Source organism: Apteryx rowi, unplaced genomic scaffold (genome assembly GCF_003343035.1).
Source record: "Apteryx rowi isolate R43461 unplaced genomic scaffold, aptRow1 scaffold_24, whole genome shotgun sequence".
NCBI classification, from domain to species: Eukaryota; Metazoa; Chordata; class Aves; order Apterygiformes; family Apterygidae; genus Apteryx; species Apteryx rowi.
The window spans coordinates 962,338-985,229 of NW_020448752.1; the positions used below are offsets into that span (position 1 = coordinate 962,338).

Sequence of the window (22,892 nt, forward strand, 5' to 3'; positions counted from 1 at the left end):
ATCACACACAGGTTACCTAAGGAGTTAAACACCCTGTAATGCAAGTAAGTATAATGGAAAGAAAAACACTCCCTGCACACTTCAGCCAACAAATTCTGTTGCCTGGAATTATGCTAAGTAGAGGGATTATAAAAATCAAATTGCTATTCACTACATTGAATTTGGATATCCATATAGACCTCCTCTATATTCTGCAAAAGACACTTTGTCAAAATTAATAGGATTTGCATTTTGTATTCAGTGATCAGTTGATCAGATTCTTGATAAGTGATAGAGGAGTTTGGGGGTTTGACTTAGCCTGTTAACCAGCTGACTATACATTGTGATTGTATCATCTTTTTAAAGATACAAGCTTTAAAATATAGTTTGAGATCTATTAATCATGAAGCTTTTCTAAGTAGAAGATGACCAAATCAAAGCAGAGCTTCAGGTTCAAAGCACGTTTCAAGATGAGTCAAGTGAGCGTCCTTTCCATGGGGACTGCAGGGTGACTGCATGCCTGTCTCCTGCTCAGCCCCACGTTCTCTTCATAACACTGTGCACATCTACGCACTGCTCCCAGTGGCACAGAAAAACAAAAACCCCACTGTGGGCTACTGGCAGCCCACAGAAACAGCCCTGTAACACACTGTCCCCTGGAATACTGTTAATACTTGCAGCCACAGCACCTCAGAGTTACTACCATAATTCTTTTCTGTAAATACACTGGGTTCTCATCCAAAACCTCCTTATTTGCTAACACTCCTGTGCTCTGACTTCCAGCAAAAGCAGTCTGTAGCAACAATCTCCTGGCTCAGATCTCAGTCCCATTCCTCTTCCAGTTTCACCTCTTATTTAGAGCAGCAGAGCACCAGTAACAAAAATCATTCCATGTAACCCACACATCGCTGCAGGTCTGGGAGATAACGCGTATCACTTTAAAATAGACCCTTAGGTCTACCGGAAAACAGTGGTCATAGCAGCAGAATGAAGTTTAAAGCTTATTTCCCACTCTGGGGAAAAGGCTTTTTGTCAGACTCTGGAACAGAAAACCAAGAGCTGCCTGATACCCAGGCACCCTAAGATAACCGAGGTAGCTGGAAGCTCACTTTCGGTGCAAAACCCAGGGATCCAGCCCCAGTTCTCACCAAGGTACTGTGCTCAGCTGACACAAGACAACCTACACAAATCCTGACCATGCCTTTGCCCAGGAGAAACAGTCACACACTTGTTTGGGCTGCCTCTTATGCTTTTGTTTTCCATAAATAATAGTCCCTAAAAAACAGCGGTCTCAGGAAGAACTGTAAGTTTGGCTTTATCTCAACAGTTAACCTCAAAGTGGCACAGAAAGTCAACAGGGAGGAATAAAGGAAGAGACAGGCAAAGGTTTGGAACAAACCTGAAAAATGAGGGAAGACTAAAAAAGAAAAGAAAATGAGAAGGGGCACTAAGTTACTGGGCCTAGAGAAGCAGAAGTAATACAATAATGAAGAATGAACTTACCATCGGTGCAGTGCCAGCTCTGCTCTACCATTCTCACAAATGGGGATGTGCGTTGATTACCGGCACTTTAACAAAGCCTTCAAGTCGCAACTTCAGCGTACACACAGGCTGAGCTGACGCTTCTACTAGCACCTTGCCCACTAGATCAGAGCATTTCCTAAATGACCTGGGTCATTTGTACTTTTATTTGAACTTCCTAGCTGCATTCTGCATTTTTTCCTCTCCTGCTTGTGTGATCTATAAACTCTGCACAGAAGACAGGACTCCTTAGGGAGGAAAATTTAATTGCGAAAGAATTAGTCGTTCAGGTGATATGTAGTACAAGAAGTTTCATATAGAGAATTGGGCTGTCAAAGACACTAGTATTGCAAGCTAAGCTATAATTGGCAGAACTGCTGATTACACCAGACATATTATCTTTTGTGAGAGATGTCTTCTGTTGCAAGAGAAGACATTCACTCTAGCTACAGAAAGAGTGCATTTGTATGTCTCCACTGAATCTACCTGGAACGATGCCCACGCTAAGTTTTCGGTTAGCTTCTCACTGAAGCCATAGATTAGCTAACTGCTTTCCTCCTTGGCCTTAGTCATTTCTTCAAAGCCCATTTAACGTGGGTTAGAAATTGCACACTGTTTTGAACGCAGACATTAAACAGCAGAAAACTGGCATCACCCTATAGACTGTAAAACACACCTGTACTGACCTAGCTTTCTCACTTTCCCCACATGGTGCATAACAGTAGGGYGCTGAGACTTGTGCATATGGCACTTCAACTTTCACACAAAAAAGGTACTTGGGTACCAGGATAACCTAACGCAGTTATTACAAGGACTAGCAAAGAACTGGAAGAACTAAACAAAGTGCAAGAACATCTGCCTCCACTGCACTCTCRCGGAAGTGCCATTTCCCTACGGTACCTTGTAGGCAGCTCACTCGCGCAGCCATTCCCCCGAGCATCCATGCACACGGGGCAGGAGAGCCGGCTATGTCAGATGCACTGCCCTTTCCGCTGAAGCCAGCCCCTTCATTCAAGGCATTCACTTCAGAAGCTTCAATTTTTGCATATGATAATGGGGTGAAAGAAGTTATTGATAACATATTTGAGAAAAAACTAATAGACCAGGAATTGTTATTCTTAGCAGTATTTTGAATCTCTGGAAGATGCTCCCTAATAACAAACTTTGCAGAGTGACTTTCAAATACAAATAAAATGCATACTTGAAATCCCTCCTATCCAATCTAATGACATATACTAGCATCTCCTTCAGGTTACGCATGCCCTAGGTTCCTTGATGCAGAGCTATGATCACTCATGTTAATTCATAACTACATTCTTGGGCTAGTTACACCAACTGACTTTGATCCAGGGTAAAAAAAAGTGCAGTCYTCCAAAATACCCTGACAAGAAATTGTTGATTTTACACGTGACTCTTACCTTGGGAAGATGCAGTCTGACATGAAAACAACAGCTAGCCTGATGCCGAAAGCTGTCAAACAGCTCAGTACCATGGGGGACCACCCAGTCGGAGATAAAGTGGCTGGAGCTGAGAAAAGTAAAATCAGTTCTGTAAATTTAATCACTGGTTGTTCAAAGAGCTGGAGCCTCTCCATCCGTTATGTTTCAAGAGGAAAAAAAAATCKGACTTAAAAATTATGGTGTTACAACCACTTTGTAACTAATTCTGTAAATTCAGCACCATTTAGCAAATTTTGTTAGCATTTTGTGACTCAGACACATTCACCATCAGGTGGGAGCAGTCCAGTACCCAACACAACAACTTTTCTAGTGAAAGCAGTACTTTCTTACTCAGTTTGGGATTTTTGAATTAGGGCAGTATGTTGCAGCAGAAACATACAGTAAAGTACAAAGAATGACAAATAAGTAAATGCTCCCAAATCTCTTGCTAATCCTAATAAAAATATCAAACTAGTACACAGGTATGCTTTTTTGTTCAGTAGTTCAACAGCACAGTTTACTCAATTTATTCAGTAGATTTCTGAAACTCCTGGGACAGTCTCACCAGAAGTGTTTGAAGTTTGTCCACTTAACATTTTCCAATGGCTTAATAGAAAAGTTAAAATCCCTGCCTGTGTCTTCCCTGCCTTGCAGACATGGAAAAACGCATTAATAGTGCTCTGAATCTGCCTTCCTATTGCAAGCCAGTCAGCAGCTTGCACTGCTGAGAAGCTCAGGAACAACACAGGGCTTTTGCAGAACAGTTTCAACATAATTCAAAACATTTTGCAGAAAACAAGGTAAACTGAACAGCAGTTTAACAATGGTGCCTAAGGGCAGGTGTAATGTGTAAGGTTAAGAGGTAAATCAATTAAAAGCCAAAAGAAGGGAAAAATAAAGTTGCATGGATCTCAGATGGCCTGATGTCTCTGGCAAAACAACGACTGCCAGCCATGGTGCTTCATCACAACACTGACAGTAAATCCAAGGAGAGGAACAAGTAGGCCCTGCTCCTTCTACTGTTTATTACCTTTCCTTTACAGTCTTTATGTACTTTAGTACATTGCAGGTATTTTTAGCCTTTATACTGTCATATTAGCGCGCAGTGCTTTTCACCACCATGTTCTGGCCTTGGTGCAATACAGCAAGGATTCCACTGATTTCAAGACTCAGCTAGTTTCGAAGTACTTTATGTCATTAACAATCCACTTAGGTCATTCACCCCTTGATGGGTGGACCACACGTTCCCACTGCATCTCTGGTGGCAGGAAAACATATGCAGAAGTTGTTTGCCTGCTGTGTGTACCCCAGAACCAGAGATACACAGGGACCTTGAAGAGATAAAAGAAGCAATCTTACCCTGGACATTGTCACACCTATAGAAAGCAATGCTGCCTGGTGCATAAAATATACATGCTTTTATCCTGGAAGAGCACCTTTGTAATGCAATTATGTAGCGCCCAGCTATCTCCACTCTAGCAGGTGATATGGGTGATCTTTAGGACTTCTGCTCACCCATAGGGAAGGGACCACAGCTACAGAACACTACTCCTAGGGATGTGCTTCTAGGCCCATGCTACCTGCAGGATCCAGGAAAGTGGAAGGACAGCTGAAGCAGCGAGAAACAGTAAAACCAGAAAACTCTGCTGCCCTGCAGGCAGCATATCCTTCAGCTTCCTTTTTTGGCCCTGTGTCTCCACATTTCCCAGAAACCTTGGGGGAAAACAGCTTCGATCTTTTGTTGACTCAGGGTGAGTTATGACAGAACAGGTTAGCTCCTGGGTAGTATGGATGGAGATATTCAGGGAGAAACATGTCCCGAGAGACCTTTTTCCATGCATGTGGAAAAACTCTGATGCAAAAGCCCAATCAAAAGCTATCCATGGCTTTGGCTAACACAGCACACGCAGAAGAGCGGGATGCACACTATCGAGCTGCTCTAGCACTTTCAAGAATGCTATATATTACCTAGCTGGCTGGACTGGCACTAGTACAACACTCAGCTGGTGCCATGATTCTGGCTCACTCGGTTTCTGTGCTCACATCACTTCGTCAGAAGCAAAGGAATGACAGACCCTGACAAGGAGAACAGTGTCAAGCAGCACCACTTTGTTCCAAAGAGCTACAACAGTCACAGGAAAGGACCATAGCAGCTTGCTAAAAACCACAAGCTGGTTACTAGACTAAKATACTAAAAAGCACCCAGTCTGTCTGGTTTCAAAAAGCAAGAGATTCACATTGTTCTTAGGTGCTTTTTTTTTTAATCCCATTAGAGACACTTCACCTTTAGGTACCTAAACAAGATTCAAAGATCAGCTGCTTGGTCATTTGCTCCTAAGATATTAGTTACTGGCACACAGATCTCAAATAATGCCTGCATCCCTGATGGTTATTTTGATCTGTGAAGTGAATCACCACCATCTGTCCACTGCAGCAGGACACTTGGCTGCACCTGCTAGTGGTATCCTTCCCAAAAGCTATTTGCTTGCGCTGTGGTTCCCACACTGACCTACTACAAACAGTGGCTTGTACTCCCAAGCACATCTCCGCAGTCCGGGACCCCCTAGACTGCTCACATGCATGTCATTATATGCTCCTACATATCCTTGTTAATCTCACCTAAAAGCCTTTAGGCATATCTGTGTTTATTCCTGCTGTAAGAAAGCATCTATTGGCTTTCAGTAAAGACCACACACTAATTACTAGGAAGATACCAGACTCAGGAAAAATAAATAAATAAAAAATGCCTAATCAGGTCTCCAACACAGCATCTCCTACCACAAAACCTGCTTCCAGTTTCTGGGGTCCTGTCACATGTAAGGGTCTCAGGGCTCTTTTATTGCCCTGAATATCTTCAAAGATATCTGAGAGTTAGTTCCCCAATGGGATGACACACTGAGACAGAAGAGGTTGCATGAGTCAGTGTTGCTTAAGCAGCATGAACTGCTCAGCATATACAGGAAWATCAAGGCCAGCTGGAGGTTGACTGAAAAACAGTCCACCTGAGCCTGCAGCAAGTCCTCTCCTGTGCTCCCAGCCTGGCTCCTAGCTCCTACTCCTGCCTCCCCGGCCCTAGGGTATCAGCCACCATGTTGTCTCATTCTTACACTTTTCCCCAGGAGTTCAGGGTCCTGCCTTTTGGAGAATGGTTTCAGTCTTGCCCAGCTTCTGCTTCTCAAGCCATGCTGTCTGGGAGGCACAAGCATCTCCATGCAGCGCTACTTTACACCATGTCCACCCTGCCAACTGACAGCACAACATCTCCATATGCACTGGCGGGGAGAGGAGGGGGAAGGGGTTAAARTGTTTGAGGAGACTATCAAATACAGTACCTTGGCAGTTACTCACAAGTATTTCTTAAAATTTTCAAAAGCTATGCAATTAAAAATCACAAGCTTATCACACACACCATCCATGCTAAGAAGCATGATTTGATATTGGATTTCTTTTAATATAAAATACTTTGCTCCTTCCCAGATTATAACTGAACTGTGCAAGTATCCCCCTTGGTATGTACAATGTTAAATGGTTTCATCRTATTAATTTCCTGGCAAGTGCAATCAAGTGATAATGTAAGTGATAATGTATGCTGCTCCTTAAAGTACCAAAATTCAGAATAAAAAAATTCTCACTTCATCATTAAGAGCAAATGTTTTCTCAAAGTCAGAAGAATCAATATAATCTGCCTTTTGATGCTGTACAGATGCCCAGGGAATAAGGATCTCAGTTCTTTAATCTCTTTAATTTAAGGTCCTGGCAGCTTTTCAAGATGACCTATACTACTTTCCAGTTATGTATATCCTTCCTTATGTCTGACACTTCTATCCATGTCTCTGTTTAGAGGGCTTCTATTCAAAGAACAGACAGAAGTTACAACTTCCTGCAAATGAGAGCTTGAGTTATTATAGTTATCRTTTAATGATGAATTGAAAAATTAAATACCCTCGGATATAAATTTTGTCAGGCTTTGAAATGTTGGCACCTCCTTCTCTGGCAGCAATAGATTCGCCTGGAATCTGTTATATGTTTGTGAATATTCTATTACCGTAAAACAATGCATAATAAGTGTTTCTGCTTGTTGTTGACTTTCACTGCAAGAAGTGTCATTTATTTTGCTAGGATCTATGCAAGTTTGTCTTGTGCCATCTGGCAATCTCATCTGCACATACTACATTGTACACAGAAGAATCATTGAGTATCTGATAATAAAAATAAAGCACCATGTTGAAGAAACTTATCAGATACTGTCTTCATTCTGATCACCATACATTTCCCAGCTAAACATTATTTCAAGTTCCATTTAATCTCAGGTGAATCTCTTCCAATACATTCACACAGACTGAAGCTTAGTACATGGATGTCATTACCTTTTTAGGCCCTAGGCCTTCAAACTCACACACATGTACCTTTATACACACAGAAGTGAAAACCAGCTGTCTAAGATTTAAGGGACCTGGTGCACAAGCAGGATCCATACCACCACTTGAAAAGGTAACAAGGGAACATTAGCCCATTTACTGTCAGCACAGGTTGGCAAAAAGACTCCTTTGACTTCCAACTGTATCAGGAATATCCTATGCTCTTGTAGAAAAAGCAACAACCCTATTTACTCTCCTCATAGGATTCCCTTCAAGGTTTATAAAATGGGTAGCTGAGCCCTTGTCCAAAGGGAACAGGAAAGGATAACTCTGGTATTTCATTAATACAAGACAGTGAGGTAGCAAATTAAAGGACCAGAAAGAACCACCTGGGTTCTCAGTCCCCAAGCCATTTAGGAAGCTATTTCAAATGTTTTACCCCTCTGCTGAATGCAACTATTCTTTCTTGAAAGCTGAAAGCCACCTGACATAGCATTTTAGTGACACTGTTACCTACCATCTCTACTTAAGTCACATACTGAATTTACAGCAAAACCCTATGATAGGAATATCCAAGTTTTTGCTTTTTTTTTTCCATTTTCCTTCCATATGGTCAAAATAAACTCCATAAGCCTTGCCCTTCCTGCCATAAAAATTTTATTAGAAACCAATTTTAATCAATGCAAATAAAAGGCTATAATGACCTCAGCTTATTGATTAGATGCATAAAGGTTACAGCCAATCAGCAATACAAATCAACAGTATCAATCTTCAGTTGGCAGTCAGGCTACAACAGATTAAGCGTGGCAAGCTAAGCGTGGATTTTGAAGTACCCCTGTTTATAGCCTGTTTCTTTACAAAACACAGTACTGCAGGATTAACTACCCAATTCCCATCTGCTTATCTCCCAGAAAGGGGTATATCTTATATTCCAGTATTCTTATGAGAACTATGCATCTGGAGTCTTTTTTGACGAAGAAGAAACAGGAAGTGCAACACAATTATTTATGCCTCACACAAAGGGAAAAACCTTTCATAAACAAGTCATTAAAACATTCCACAGAACTAAAGGTCATATTAAGTTTAACTAGGATTCTTAACTAAGTGACCAAACATCCTGGGAACCTGGTTCAGAAGTTAACCTAAGACCTACAAAATGCACACAAATTAAAAGAGTTATACATTATTATTGACATAAATGTCCCTAAACAGCTAAAAAAAGTGCCTTAGCTAACAGTCTTGATTTGAGAAGGATTCCTTTGCAGACAACACCCTTGACTCCAAAACACAACTTCCTGCTGGATTCTGCAGACTCCTTTGTATAGTTGCAAATAGCACTTCTGTTCAAAGTTATAGGAGGAAGTAACTCCAAAAGTTACAGTTATAGGGAAGAATAAATATTTTTAAAAATTACTTTCAGACCTTTAATTCTCAGGAATACACTACTACTTATGGCTTCAGTTGGGGGAAGCTGTATTCAAGGCTGTTCCAATGTATCTTCTCTAAACATCAAGGCAGAGATACCTTGCTGGTGATAGATAAGCTAAATTTTCAGCCATGTCAGTTTGCCTGAGCTGGAATTCTAATCCTTTATTTCAAATTTTGCTAAGTTTTAAGTGAACTTTCAAAATACCTTTTAAGGTAAAGCATACTATAAAAGGTAAGTGTATATACAAAAATAAATAGCATTGTCCGTAAGCTACAGTTTCTAAATAACTATGTTCTTTAACTCTTTGAACATGTCAGCCTACAGGATCAGGAGGTAACATGGCCCTAGCTAATTTCTTCACTTCCACACCATACATGGTGTCTCCTACCCTTACAGGAGTCAAGGCAGAAACAGCCTCTTGGATGTTGTATCCACCTCCCTTCCATGAGATATTAGGGTAATTTACAGACTATGGCAACTGCTAAATACTGAAATTTGCATATATGTAAAGTCTTATAACTGATCTGCTGAGTAGATTCATGCTATGGTGTTATTTTTGCTCCTGGGGGGTTGGAAATGCAAAGATAAGTAATTCCATAGGGTATATGCATGCCTGCTAGCATCCGCAAATGATATTTTCTAGCCACATCAAGAACTATTTCCCTGAGATACAACCATGTAGCCAAAATATGCACAGCAGTAATGCACAGGCTCAGGGTGGGTTGGTTCAATAGGAGGGTTTACCAGATTGTATCAGATAACAAAATCGAGGATTTTTCCAAACATTCAAATTTGACATGAAAACAAAGTAGTGAAACACATTAGAATTTCACTAAGTTCTGAAGTTCCTCCCTTTCCTTCAGTCAAGCATCTTGATTAATCATTTGAATTAATCCACACAATCTCAGCTGGCATAAGATGCTGAATCAGCATTTGCAGGGTCTTAATTTCAGTTGTCCAAGCTCTGATCGCTCCTGGCTTGGCCTGCAAGTGACACTTCCACCACCTGCTTCCTGCCAGCAAGAATTCTCGAACGGTGGAAAGGACCAGAAACGCTGCTCACCTCAGCTGGATGTGTCTGAAATACAAGTATTCTAGCAGAACTGCTCCTTTCTAATCTAGCTAGGAGGAAACACTAACAGGTCTTGCACAACTCTTATTGCATACTTTTCCACTGAGAACTGAAAGGTTTTATCAATCTCTTCTACAAACTTTTCTTAACCAATTACTTCAGGCAGCTCTAACTATTCATTTGGCATTCAAGACAGTTTATGAATAAAATTTTAGGCTAATAAAATAGTCTACTCCTTAGCTAATGCCTCTGCATGCATTTTGTGAGCCTGAAAGCTTTGTAGCAAAAGAGGGACCTCTCTACTAAGCAGCATTTGATGAAACGAGCACTTCCAAATTATGCAGAGAGCTTTGCTGGCTGGAATGCAGCTATTTGGAACAGCACCTTACTTCTGCCCATATTCATTGTGCCATAAGTCAGACACTCACTGCTAATAGCTAGGCTTAAGTTTTCCATGCAACTTTTCCCCTATGATTTTTCTTGAATTTTCTGCAATAATCCATCAAACAACTCCAGAAACAATAAGTTGAAACACTAAAACAAAACTTACACAAAAGGTTGAATGCATTCCAGCTTGGGTTTTCTTATATTCAATAAAATAGCAGAATTAAGTTATTTAATTTACATGATCTGYTACATATAAATGATTTCATTTTCCTCTGCCCACTACTTAATACCATGTAGCAAAAATTTCCAAAGTAAAGATGTATAAAATACTTATTTTTGCATTATAGGGGTTCCAATATGTTATCCTTAACACTGAAGTCCTAATTCCATGTTAGCCATTTCTTTACCAGTTTTCTCAACATCAAAGAATTTGCTCTTCAGATCAGAGATTGGAGCAAAGGAAGAGAAGTAAAGAATAAATCACATTGGTATGCAGAGCCTAGATGCTTAAACCGATATTACTGCTGTGGTTATTTGAGTTAATGGAGGACTGCATTCCTCAGCCATGGGACATAAACTCACTTCCTTCTGCTAATATTGCTACATTTATCAGTGCCAGATGTGCTCTCTAGACCACTGGATTCAGACTTGTAAAAGTCCTTCAGACCTGGCCAATCTGTTATAACTATACTGAAAGTCAGGAGAGTCCACTAAAGACAAAGTCAGCCTTAAAACTTGCTGTGTTTCTGCATGTMTTAATTGCCCGCATCATTTGTTCTCCCACAACCTTTAAATAGTGGTCATAAGGAAAGAGGAGCTAAAAAGGGGGCAGTATCCTACTTAGCACAAGGGCATTACATGTTTAGAATAACAAGCACTGCATTTTATCTATCTCAAAAGGAACACAATTTATCCAATCGCACAACCATCCATCATTTCTAGCCACAAAGCTTTCAGGCTGTAATGCCCCCTGAGTACAAGCCAATTTGCAACACTAAAACAAGTGGGATTTCACCTTGTTGATATTAGATTCTGGGAGGACGCAAATATTGGACTCTTTCCTGCTCTAAATATAGAGACTTTCAAATCAAGGCAATAAGTAGTTTGTTCTCCAGAGGAAACATACTTTAGCATTAGAGACACTAACTTTTCTACATAATTAGGAAAAGCATGTTGGAACTTGTGTAAATAAAACCTTGGTATTTCTATTATCAGGTGGCCTGAGAATATTCCCTACTGAATAAAGCTTCAGATTCCCAGCATGCCATAGAAAGGTAAACAACGTATCAACAAAATATACCACATTGATTAAGGTTTCAGAATCAAACTGTTTAGTGAACTCYGGCACATTTTTGCTTCTTGTACATATAAAACTGCATTAATTTCAGGCAGTGTTATAAATTACTTCACAAATATAGCACATTTAAAATATAGTAAGAATAACTTCATGAAAGAAGCCTGTCAACATCCCTCCCTCCACGCAAAGACGTATAGAAATGCAGATTTAGCAAGCCACCAATGTAGCAGCAGAATATTTTAATACAAAACATTTTGCAWCTTTATTTGGAAAGTACAGGGCTAGATTCACACACTGCAGGAACTTAGACTGGCTGAGGAAGCTGCAAAGTATATTGAACAGGACTGCTAAAACTACACAGGACTATGCGCATAGTCTTTCTGGAGGATGCACACAGTCTTCTGCTAAGAGAGGCTCTAGTCCACCCACATTCACTTTCAAAGTCATCGTGTCCACACAGGAAAGGCTGGCTTTCCTTAGACCACCTACTTCACAGCCCTTCTGTCAAAGCACGAGCTTCCCAAGCGGTACTTTAAGCACAGGGCTGTGCAGGGCAGTATTCTCCAAAAGAAGAATCTGTCGCAAGGTACAGAGCCCCTTCACTTCCCACTGTGCTGTTTGTTTAGACTTGGCTGGGACATTTGCACCGTACTAACATGGTGCGGTCCTAGCAATGCCCTTTGCATTGCCTGGCAGCATAGCAAGGCTATGCCAAACTCCTGCTGGGAGGAAAACCGTATCTTTAGTTTGATGGAGCCCATGGAATGAAATTGAACATTTTTTAGCTTCTGTCGCCAACCAGTCAAAAATACTTTCCAAGTAGCTTGGCCATGTTTGAAGGTGAATACTTAAGCTGTACAAAAAATCAACTTCCCACAGAAACCACTGAGAAGCTAAACTGGAAGTCCTCTGCCAGAAAGCAAAGCAGAGCAAGGAGCAGAAACCCAGGCTCCTGGCTTGCAGTTCTCTATTTTGTACCACTAGGTTTTGCTCCTACCCTGAAGGAATCGCCTCCTGTGGGTGAGCAGCTTTGGAGGGTGAGGAAACATTCAGGTTTTAAAGTCTATGCATATCCACTTTTAATTACTCTCTCCTGCATTAGTTAATACTAGCCCAAAAGATCATAGCATCAACAGCTTTTGAACACTCTACAGAGCCTCTCAGCTGGGAACTATTCAGTCTAATTCATTAATTTCATATTCAGCATGCTCTCTCAAAATGTAAGAAGAGAGGGAAAAATGAAGCCTGCACGTAACCAGTGAATTGCCTTCAGCATAGAAGGTCACACTGAAAATGAATGGATAATGCCAGATGGGGTGGGACTGCAGTTTCTGCTCGATTCAACCAAATGTGCTAAATAATGTTAAAATAAAGGATGTGACACGCAAAAGGAACATCACACCACTGCTTAGCCCATTTTGCTGGGCAGCCCTTCAAGGCAAACACTCTCTCCCAGGTAAATGAAACATTTACCACAGACAAGGCTTTRTTTGTTTCAAACAGTTGCTTCTTTCCCAATAGATACATATTTTGGGGGAACAGAGAACTGGCATTCTTAATGGCATTTTTTAAATTATCATTTAAACTTATTAGGAAAAAGCAGGAAAGGTTCAACTAGGACAGTAATTTTTGTGCAGTAAAGCTTAGTACAGCCTAGCAGTTGTTGGAAATAAGTAACTGTAAATGTTCTAATTCYAGCAACAAAACTTTTCTCTGCTCTTGAGGACTCCTCACTTGCACCTTTGGCAATTTCAGTGATAGCAAAGTTAGGGGAGGGGAGTTGCACAGATGGGCATTAAAGCAKAACTCATTCATTGTTCTAGAGCATATGAAATGCTTCAATTTGAAGCACCACAAAGCTGAACTAATAGTTTAGAGAAAATCTTCATACCATTTTCTGAGCAAACAACAGTCTTGCTATGCCCCATTTGACAGTTTAGGTACCATGCTTTCAGCAGGAATAGAGACAGATCACCTTTCTGCCAAAGCAAAGAAAGGACTAAAGCATGGGATAAGAACAACCAAGATCAGTTACTCAAATCATTATCCTATTGATCAAGAGCCAGCCGTCCCCCAAGAATGGATTACCTGTTTGATCGTGGACATCAAGCTTCCTTTCTTACAGCAGCTCAGCKAAGTCCAAAGCTCTTGATTTCTACTTCTTTATTACAACCTTTATTGCTTTTGTTACTGCCTTTTCTATTTACAAGCTGGCACTGCAATTGCATTGCTCCTCTCACTTATAAGGTTACTCATACCCTCAGTGCATATGGGGACTACAGACAGGCCTCTAGCTACTTACTTGCTGATCTGCTGACATTGCTTGTTCAATCTGCTAAATGCATTGTGGTGCACAGCTAGCCACAACCTAAGCAACGAACCCAAATGCTTTCCCCAAGAATCCTGTAGTTCTTATTTCACGCTGTCATACACAGTAACACCTCCATCATTTACCTCTTAACTGTGTCGTTTTTCTGTAAGCTTTCTTTCTGGACAGCACAGCCACTTATGCCAGTTAAAGCAAGGTTATGACTTACATCCTCCATAATGATACGCTGAGGCTCCRTAATCAGATATAGAGACTGGCTTTCCCCACCACTAGCCAGGACACAGCAGTAATGTTTCCCAAAGGRATAACTCTTGCAGTCTGAATAAGATGATGCTGGCCACTTCCACTCACTGTTTTAGTTCTTTTGTTCCAGGGAATTGACTATTTCTGTGCCAGGTAGTGCTCTTTCAAAAGTTCTAATCTGTCCCCTCATTCCTCACCATAACATACTCTGACTTGTGCTTTTACAGCAAATCTAATCCTCTCAAACAATGTTCGTGAATTTTGGCGATGTGCCTATCAGAAGTCAGTACTGGTTTGTCTCTCCTTCACACTTCTGTCACTGTTTTCAAAAAGTCAGTGTTTCAATATTTAGAGTAGGACTGATGTGATAATGTGCTTGTGGTTAGAAAAAAGTTTTCTTTAACAGCATTTAGCAGTCCTGCTGTTGACATCATCACAATAGATTTCTTCAATTCAAGGAAATACACTTCCAGTAGCAGTAACTCTTCAAGTAGCATCTTCATTAGGTTACATTTCTAATCAGGACACTTGTAGTATTTAGTTAGACACCTAAAAAAGTAGCTTATAGGCTGCAGAAGTAGTGATTGTCAAAAAGGTGCAAGTTAGCACCAGTATTTGCACTACAGCAGGGCAGAAGAGTGTTTTGAAATCACAGCTTGAAATTAGTTAAAACTGAACTGTTAAAAGGATTCTTAGCCAAACCTGTATAACATCCTCCCAGAAGAGTTTATTCTGTCTAGCTCCTGTTGAAACATAGCAGTTCATAACAAAAAGTGAACCAAGACAATAAGGAGAACCTAGCAAACACCCCGTAGCGTCACAGAGCATGGCAGGGACAATTCGGACCATGTTGTGGTGGGAATCTCACAGCAGCCCCCTCTACCCAAAGACTAGATCATGACTGCATCTAATCATGGGTTCCCAGAAGTCTCAAGCAGAACTCTGAAGCACCCCAGAGCTCCCTGCAAGCTTCGTTTCTTTTCAGATCACCAGTTACCACTGGCATTCAGGAGCAGAATGCCAGTGCTACAGACAATTCAGTCTGGATACAAGGCCCTGGCAACAGCCCAGCTACCTCTTGCAGTTTTATTCCTAACATCCTGGCACACAACTAGAACTCTCAGCTTAAGTTTGTCACTGCTGCATCCTTCTTTGAACTTATTCCATTCATATTCCTCCCAAATGCATTCTCCTACACCCTCCTCTGCCCTCATCACTTCTTTTGTTTTTTCAGACAAGCATGTTTTGTTTTCTCCCATGCTAGCCCTCACACATGGGGAATGTCTCACAAATATATGCAGTACTCATTCACTAGGCTTCTGAAATTCTGCAGAACCAATAAACAAAGCTTGACAGTGATTAAATAGCTAGAGTGCCAAGAGAAATGCCCTTCACGCTGAGATGTGCGTGTCAGTTCCTTGTAACCATCTGCCTGTAACTGTATCTGACAAGATAAGCAAGTCCAAGCACCTGAGGCAAGGATCACCTTTACCCTGTAGCTGTATGATATCTAATGCAACAGGACACAGCTCTGTGACGGTAGCTACAAGCATAAAGGCAATATAAATATCCAAGCCATGAACTTATCAGGAAGAGTGGTATTTTTTCATTTCAGTGTCCATTTCATCCACTGAAGGGTACTCTCAGGACTTGCTCCTAAGATCTTTTCCTGGTGTGCTTCTTTTCTTCCCCATGCTGGAGATAAGGACAAACCCTCACATATCAGCAGCACCCTGCAGTCATCAAGAAAGCAGTGGATCCACTTCAAGAACATAGTAAATACTAAAGCTACTGTACACATCTACTTCCAGTAAACCATGGATTAGTTCAGTTCAGCCAGACAAGAACAGAATCTCTTCTGAGCACCTGGACATCTTGTAAAGGTAAGTCCCACAAAGATATTTCAGATCTCTAAAAACATTTTATCTAGTGAGCACTTTGCAGGGATRCTTAGAAGTTCTTAGCAAATATCAGTGCATGTCCATGTCCAGCGCAACATAGGAGACAGAAGAATTACAGGTCTGTTTTTACTTCTTCATGCATATTATGTTGTAGCCATGTTCTGGACACCAAATCACAAACACTTGGCTTAAGAGCAAGACTTAAGGATAACTTTTAACTAAGGCATAAAAATGAATTAAGATCTTATCATAGGTACATTGTGGGGAAAGCACTCAGCGTTTTTTTTTTCAACTCCATAAGCTAGTTAACTGCATGASCTTTGCATTTGACTGAAATAAGCAAATTGGGGGGAAAAGGACTAGAAAAAGTGGCAACCACCATTCAGGAGGCRCAAGAGCAGAACAATGACTTTACCTGTTTGGAAAACACTGAGAAGTTCATCTAATCCACACATGGATCCAAGCTGATCCATGGCAAGCCATCAATTAACACCAGCAAAACAGACACTAAAAACCAGTTAGGCCAATGRATACCTAACAGGCAGCTAGCCAGTGCACTAGAGGCTAGTGATACTTCAGAAAGGTGAAAGAATACCTTGGAGTGAGATGAAAATAAGTTAATTGCTTATAATCCTCCAATCTTTTGAAGGAGTTAAGCAAAAAAGTCATAGATAATAAAATTCTGTATAGGTAGGAATTAAATCTATTATTCTTATCTATACATCTTACCTGTCTGAAYCCATTGGATTAATCTCAAAGATATGCACATGATGTTGTAAGTACCATTGTCTCCAAAGTTACTATTTTTCTAGTCTGAGAAACATCTAAATTTATGCTCCTTTACTACCTCAAAGCAGAGCAACATAGAAGCATGAGCTTTTTATTTTAGCATTATTTCCTATTATCAATTAAAGCTATAGAAACTCAGCTAGAACAAGCTTGCAGATAAGCTGGGAGCTAATGAGTTTAGAAGAAAATCATAACCATGCCTACTTGAAAATCTTTTCCCAAGCCACTAAAAATGCACTTCCAACAGAGATAGCCCATATGTATACAGCTTTCAAATATTACAGTACAAGCCATTTAATATGTTAATACATTCCCACAGTATGTTCTCTTTGCTCAATGAAGTGGGTATTAGCTATTTTAAAAGTTCAAACCTGCTCAGCCACTTCAAGCAGACTGCAAAGAAACTCTGATTTTGGATAGTATTTGCCTGTGCAAGCTACAAGATGTAGCTCTAATTTGCCAGAACCAGTCATTTGCAGCAGGTCCCTCAGGAAAGGCCAAAGCACTATTGTGGAACGGATTTTGGCAGCCTACACTTTTCACATTTTGTTCTGCCTTCTGCTGAGTCTCTCTTAACAGCTCACTGCCACCAAAATGGTTGCACCTTTCTCCCTCATCTGCTCATCACATGCTCTCATTTCTTCTAACACCACAACAAGTTCAAGTTCTCTGTTTTCAGGTAACTAATAACAAGAACATAAGTAGTTTTCTGCTAGTTTAACTYCTTGAGTCAGATGATTGTGGTATCAGATAAGCACTAAAGCCAGCATAGCAGAAGCCAGGAAAGAGAAAGAGCCCCAAACTATATCTTCCAGCAGCACCTCTTTACTAGATCAGCTCAGCCACAGAGCCAAGCCTCACCATATTGTCAGCCGCTCCATCTGAACAACCAGCAAGCATCTCCTGCAGCCTGGGTTCCAGAGGGGGAGATCTCACCATAGATGAGGCTAGTTAAAGAGGCCATATTTGCACCTTCCTGCCTTCAAGGGAAAAAAATAAAAGCCTCCCCCTTCACCCCCAGCATCCAAAATCAAGAAAACAGTCTCCTTACTRCTGCACAAACACCTTCTGCAGTTTAAGAGACACTTTTTTCCTCCTCCTTCCCACCCAAAGCACAAAGCAGTTTGGCCTTGAACACAGAACAAAAAAAACACACACAGCTAGAAAACAAGCCCCAGAGATGYTGATTGCAAAGCAGGCCTAAGAAAATGCAAAGGGAAAAAACAAACATAGACCACAAGCTAGAAATCCCCCACAACCCTTTGCACTAGTTAAAGGCTCAGAAGCAATTATGTATAGGAGTTATCAAAACAGAGCATTATGGGAACTCACAGTAGGTATCTGTAATGGCCAAGCAGGAAAACACAAAACAGAACCAAAGCATCTCACTACTGCTGAAATCTTAAAGCTATATTAAAGAATTAAGTGGAGCCTTTACCTAAGCAAAGATATTTGCTGTTGATAAAGCCTTAAATAGGTAYGGGAAATAGTGAACATGGTCAGGAAAAAAAATTCTTACAGGGAACAAAGAAACTCAAGAAAACTATTCTACACCCAGCTTAAAAAAAAAAATTAACATCTAACTGCTAATAATTCTGCCCAGTAGCCTCTCCACAAGACAGCTATACCCCAGCCACCTAAAGAAGCACAAACACCACCTCCCCTACTGAATTAGCCAACCCTCCCTAGCAAGGGCCTGTTATATAAACCTACCCTCAGCACAGTGATTTGGAGGCTGGTCATATAAATTTGGCAATGGCAAACAGCTGCTGCCTATATACAGTAGGGATTTTGAAACAAGAAGCTGCTTCTGTCTGGTAAGTGTATCACAGTGTGTGTGGGGGGGGGAAGGGTTCTTGGTTTCTAATTACTAAGCTAATAGATTATGCTARTTATTAAATACAAAATGTAAGAAAATTACATTTGTAGGAAAGTTGCTTTTGTAGKGGTGTCTAACACAACTGAATAGTTTCTCCTAAGAGCAGAGGAAGTACTCCAACGGTTCTGTGAACCTTTCTAATAATGAGAACTTGTATGTGCTAGGAGGAAAAATGCAGTACCCCTGCAAGTTTGCTGGGAGTGTTAATAACTGCAGCACATCACTGACATCATGGCTCTCAAAAGTATCACCTGTCCTCAAGTAACCTATCTGAGAACAAGGGAATGATAGTAAATCAGAATTATAAGTCTTTGTACTCTTTTCTCAGAATTATAAAACAGAGATGGCAGCATCCCATCAGTGATGAGGCTAGCAGGGGATCAGAAGTGGTATTTCTAGAATAAGAACTGACTTGAAGCATTATCTGTGTTGGTGCTTATTAAACACGGAACTTTTAGTGCTGTAAGTTAGGTGCCCAGGTGCTGGCAGTGATCCCCTAAAGAGTGTTTTTGTTATAGCTTCACACTTAAATTTTACTTTGTCAAGCACTTTTTTAAGCTTAGCTTTTGACATGAACACTGATCCCAAATTTTATTCTATCTAGAATGCTGTTAGATCCTCAGTGTTATAATGAAGTTTGTGGTTTAACAGTAAAACTGGCAAGCTGTAACTAATTTATGTAAGGCTTCTGAAACAATAATGAGAAAAGAAAGGTAGCTTCAGCAACAAATGGATTTTGTTTTCTATAGTGTGCCTTATTGTAGTGACCTTACAGCCAATTTTATACCCTGGAAAGGAAAAAGTGCAATTCTACAGTAACTGTAACTTTGAACTGAAATGAGACGTGCCATGAGCAAACATTTCCTTGCAAGGGTATATTCTCCTGCGCCAAAATAATGGTATGTTTTAAAAGTTAGAAATCAACTGAAAAAGGCTAAATACAAAAGTTAATGTCATAGAACTAAGGTAAGTGGCAGATAGGTCTCCACGCTTATGGAGAAGAAAAGTACTATATTCTTCTTGGAAGACACCAACACTGGCCAGGGGATAGCACAGACCACTACTACCACTCTGAATATATGCTTTAATGTAGAGCAACTGAAGCTGTGTAGAGTATCAGTACTGTCTTATTCAGAAAGCTATACCTATGCTATAAACCTCTAATAAAGTTAATTAGGTATATGAAGGAAAGGGACTAGAACAACAGTTCCATTATAATTAAATCAGATTCCTTTGTAGATAATCTTAAACTACATTTTTTTTAGATCAATAATTATGAGTACACCTTCTATCAGATTTTAAATGTAATACTTAATATTTTGGCTTCAGTTAAGTCTGCAACTATAAGGCAATTAAGAAATGGCAAGTGATAAACATCTTGAAATTCTAAACTAGTTTAAGTTCAAAAAAAAAAAAGCTTCATCTGAAGGAAAACAGTTACTTCAGTCCTCTAATGCACCAGTGAACAACAGCAAATAAATCATACTGAGCAGATGTCTGTAACAGAAATATCAGAGAATCTTATAACTACTTTTTTTGCAAACTAAAGCAGGACTTGTCTGTTGGAATCCCCTTTTGCAGGCAGCCACAGAAAACTCTTGCATGTCTGCATTAGTACAGCTTTAGATATATCATGATACTGTTCCCTAAAAGATACTTTCTTCACTGTATGAATACTGCATAATGCTTACTGAATGGATTCCCTTCTGCTTTTCTACTGTGCTCTTTTAACAGTCTGTGTTCTACAGACATTAATAAATGTATCTCCATAAACCCTTGAGGCAGTGTTAGATTCCCACGAAAACAGTGGGGATAAATGATGCACTAACATAGTGCCCAAACTGAGATTTCCTGTTACGACACAGCATGAGCTCCTAACACTATTTAGCATTTGATCCTCAAAGCTCCTATCATTCATCTCAATTAAAACAATGAATGATTAGTGCTTCTGAAAATCAGCCCCATACTGTTCTCAAGTGCTTTGAAAATGCAAACTATAAGGACCACCTGTGAAAAGTTTGGGTCAAGTGACTTGCCTGATGTCACACAAACTCAGTGCTAGGAGCTGGAACAAATACAGTTCTCAGGAGAGGTTTTCCTCATCCTTAATCATAACATCAGCAAAATCTGCTTTCCAGAAGCCATTTATTAGGTAGCTTCTGCAACAAAACAAAGGTGTCTGAGTGTATTCACCACAAACTTTTTAGTCCATAATAGGCTTCTGGCCTTTAGGAAAAGTAGTCCTATCACTGAGACTAGTGCCATGATGCATATACCTCCTAAGCAGGCATTTTACTTCTGAGTAATTCCTTCTAACAACTTATTTTTTAATGTGCCTGTGCACAAAAAGTAGCAAGTTCCATATCAGTGATGCCCATACAGATTATCAGCAGGTAGGGATTTTTAGATTCATGCTGGAGATGTCTTCCCCTTGGCCTATTATCTTATGCAAGTCTGTTACTAGATGGGGTGGAAGCACACGCTTTGCCATTGGTTTTCAGTGTAAGGTGTTGACAGCAGCAGAACAGTGAGGCATTGGACTTTTGTGGTCTATTACAAGCTGAGGGAGCGTGAGATAAYGGTTACAGAAACCTGTGTTCCTTTTCATCTCAGCTCTCGAGTCCCTTGGGAGATTAAATGAAGGGATAATAATGCCTAAAATGTTCAAACTTAAAAGCCTTATTTCTTGTAGATTAGAAGCAGTATAGTGAAAAACAGAAGTGTATAATGGAAATAGTGGCTTACAGTTTTTGTGAAAAGACTGGTTTATGATCTGGTCCAGTTGACAAGTTAGAACGGTGCGTAACATAAATCCATAAAGTCACTTCAATATGTGAAAAAACCTTCTCTGGTCTCCACGTTAACCTAGGAAGATAAGTATCAACTTCAGCTGAATTGTAATGCACCAACCTAAACTATCTTGCTCATTTAGACCACTCCCCTGTGCAAGTGTTTAAAACGTTACTAGAATTAGAACACTCAGGAATAGACGTGACTGTTGACAAGTGAAAGGAGGGCACAAACCCTCCTTACGGTAATGCTACACCTCATGTGCGTGAGCCTGACTCATCCAGGGCTAATAGAGATGTTATTAACTTTCTGCCTTCCCCTTCCTCCCAGCTAGTTGTGGCACTTTTGATTTCGCAGTGAGACAGCCGTAGAGCCAAGCTAGTTTAACAGTGTGTTTTGCTTGTTAGCTTCGTCTGCTGAACTCCGAGTTGACTCGGGCAGATGRGGCGAGCCCCGGGGCTGGCAGAGGAGCTGGGGTGCCCTTGCGGGGCTCAGGAGCCCTGAGGGGCGGCTGCCAGGGATTTCCCCCAAACCAAGGAGCAGGATCTGGCCCGCGTCCTTGCCGGGCCCAGGCTGACGCGGGGGAAACCGTCGCCCCTCGGGTGACGCTCGCCGTGAGGCCGCCCAAGGCAGCTCTCGCCCTCCCCAAGCCGCGGCTCGGCTCAGCAGGCCGCTTGCCCGTCACGCCTAAAATGGGGCCAAAACCAAACGAGACGTCACTCGTGACACCTCCACAGGCCTTTTACACCGTCGGAGGATCTGAACAGCGTTATCTGAGGCGGCTCCGGGCGAGGGCTGCGGTCTCCGCGCGAGCCTCCGGGACGGGGGGCGCGCGGCCCCTCCGGGCCCCCGTAGCGGCGGCAGCGCGGGCCGAGCGCGCCCGCTGGCGGCCGCGCTGCGGCATTGAGCGGGCGCCGCCGCGCGCGCCAGTACTCAAAATGGGCTCCCGCCCCTCACAGGCGGCTGGGCCCTCACTCAAGATGGCGCCCGCCTCCGCTAAAGTGAGGGGGGGGCTGAAGCCGTGCAGCCCACAGCAAAGATGGCTGAAGCCCGGAGCCCATGAGGAAACTGTGGCCCGAGCATAGGGGAAGGGGGCGGCAGCGGCGGCAGGTCCGCTCCAACTCCCCTCGCCCTGCGCTGTGGGGGCGCGGTCGGGCCGGACCGGGCCTTTCCGCCCCTCGGTCGCTTGGGAACCGGAGCGGTCCCCGGCGGGGACGGGCTGAGCGACCATAGAGTACGGCGCCGGCGAGAGCGGCCGTGCGGAGGGGGCGGGGCCGCGGCGCTGGCGGAGGCTGCGCGGCGCCCTCTTGTGGGCAGGGGCGGCCATTGCGGCGCGGCGGGGCCGGGCCGGGCCTGCCCGGGCGGCAGGGGGAGCCCCGGGGCGCAGCGGGGTCTCTTCGTAGACTGCAGCCCTGTCCCCAACGCTAAATACCTTTCATCTCCTCCTGTAAAACAAGCTCGCCGTTGCCTCATGTCCCA

The 22,892-nt window shown here is 41.9% G+C and overlaps 1 long non-coding RNA gene across 1 annotated transcript in view; it reads right to left on the reverse strand.

Moving 5' to 3' along the window:
* Positions 1–22,248, reverse strand: part of LOC112966345 — a 36,837-nt gene extending 14,589 nt beyond the window's left edge. Inside the window, exons 1-2 of the long non-coding RNA XR_003253579.1 lie at positions 22,143–22,248; positions 21,369–21,488 (exon numbers count right to left, since the gene is read on the reverse strand). This is a non-coding gene — a long non-coding RNA (uncharacterized LOC112966345). The remainder of the gene's footprint in view (positions 1–21,368; positions 21,489–22,142) is intronic.
* Positions 22,249–22,892: the final 644 nt, after the last annotated feature.